This window comes from Amblyomma americanum, chromosome 3, assembly GCF_052857255.1.
Source record: "Amblyomma americanum isolate KBUSLIRL-KWMA chromosome 3, ASM5285725v1, whole genome shotgun sequence".
Classification (NCBI taxonomy): Eukaryota; Metazoa; Arthropoda; class Arachnida; order Ixodida; family Ixodidae; genus Amblyomma; species Amblyomma americanum.
Window position 1 is genome coordinate 47,373,310 of NC_135499.1, and position 1,966 is coordinate 47,375,275.

Genomic DNA, 1,966 nt, shown 5'->3' on the forward strand with positions numbered 1-1,966 from the left:
CTTTTTCGAGTGTGCCCCGGCCATGCTTACTCTTTATGGCCGGGGCACGCAAGTGCACGCATCTCTAATTTTTATATGTTGAACAATTCCGCCACCGTCTGTTTCTGTACACCTTACTCGCTTAAATTCTACCACCATTGTCATTTAGCCCCCACACGACACTTGCCCGAGCTCGGATGTCTTACCATTGTGTGTCTGGGTGTTTTCATGCACAGTGGACGTGTGTCTAGTTAAGCTCACAGAGCCGCTGATTCGGCCTTGACTCTGGCTGCCGAAAAGGTTCCAGATGTCGGGTTTCCGGCCCTGTCTGCATTTTATTGTTTATTTCTTTACTCTTTATGGCCGGGGTACGCGAGTGCACGCGTCTCTAATTTTTGTCTATTGTGCGATCCCGCCACCGTCTGTTTCTGTGCACCTTACTGGCCGCCGCTCTGTTGCCGTGAGGGATGGCCATTATCCCCTCCCGCTCCTCGTTTTTCTTTTTTTCTCGTCCCGGGTCGGCTCCCCGTGACTGCGAGGTGGGCGGCGGGGGACAGCGCGTTTTTCGTTTTTATTTGTTCCCTTTTTCCCTTTCTCTCTCTTTTCTTGTATTCTTTCCTTTGTGCCCATCTTCTTTCCAGCCTCCGTTTGTTTCTTTCGATCATGTGTCGTACATATGTGCCAATGCCAACTCCTTAGCAAGAGGAAGAAGATCGCTGTAACTGCAGTCTTGAAAGAGGATACGCTCTGTCCGCAACGTCGACTCAAAATACTCAAAATAGCGAACAGCAACCGAAACCAATGTGCATAAGGGAATGTTCAATTTTTTTTAATGTGTAGTGCTGATCAGTGGGATAACAATGCTTCGATTAATCTATTGCATAAAGAGAATTGCTTATAAAGCAGCAGAAGAAACAACCATGTCGCCGGTGGGATTCGAACCCACGACCTCCGAATATCGCGTCCGGTGCTCTACCAACTGAGCTACGGCGACGGCTGTCCAATCTGCTGCTCTCGTGGGTATTATGTTTATGGGGTGTATGCGAACCTTGAGAGTGTTCACCAGCGCCACCCTCGTCCGGTTCTGGTCTCGGTTCTAGCAGTCTTGATGCCATAGGTAGCATAAGAGGGCTCTCGCAGAGTTTCCGCCCTCGCCGTTAGATTTTATTTATTTCATTTATTTCATAATACTGCAGGCCACTGCTTGGCCCAAGCAGGAGTGAACATATAATGTTACATAACCAAAAGAATAAAGTTATTCAATATTAGCAGCACACGGAAACCAAAAGAATCAAACCAAAAGAATAAGCTTATACAATGTTAGCAGCGCACGGATACCAAAAGAATAAACCAAACGAATAAACTTATACAATATCAGCAGCACACGTATAAAAAACATACATATAATCAATATTAGCAGGTAAATAGACGATTTAACGCATCAGAAAAATTTTGCGAGGAAAAATCAGATTCCGGTAACGAATTCCAATCTTGCACTGTTCTAGGGAAAAAACTGTATTTAAAACTGTTAGTTTTGGCGAAAAGGGGAGTAAGTGAATGTTCAAGAACGTTCCGAGTCCTTCTCACTAGAGGACGCTTAATGCACTCCGGAAGCTTCAGTTTATTTTTACCTGTTAAACTATTAAACAAGAATACCAATCTATTAATCTTTCGGCGGACTTCTAGTGTAGGAATGTTATTTGACATAATTAACTGCATGGCGAGTCTTCCCTTTTGTATTTTCCGTATATAAAGCTAACCGCTTTCCTATTTACTTTTTCAAGGACCATTATGTCCTTTTTCGTGTACGGGTCCCAAACTATTGAAGCATATTCAAGTAAAGACCGCACACAAGTTTCGTAAGCCAATTTTTTCATGTGTGCTGGGGCAGTTTTTAGCTTTCTTCGTAAAACGCAGAGCTTTCTCAATGCGGCTGTAGAAATATTAGTAATGTGTGACGACCATTTTAACTTACTGTCAAGTGTTA

At 43.8% G+C, this 1,966-nt stretch overlaps 1 non-coding gene across 1 annotated transcript; it reads right to left on the reverse strand.

Annotated features, from left to right (window-relative positions):
• Nucleotides 1–900: 900 nt before the first annotated feature.
• Nucleotides 901–973, reverse strand: TRNAS-CGA (transfer RNA serine (anticodon CGA)). Its single transcript has one exon. It is a non-coding gene; the product is annotated as a tRNA-Ser (tRNA).
• Between the last annotated feature and the right edge of the window lie 993 nt (nucleotides 974–1,966).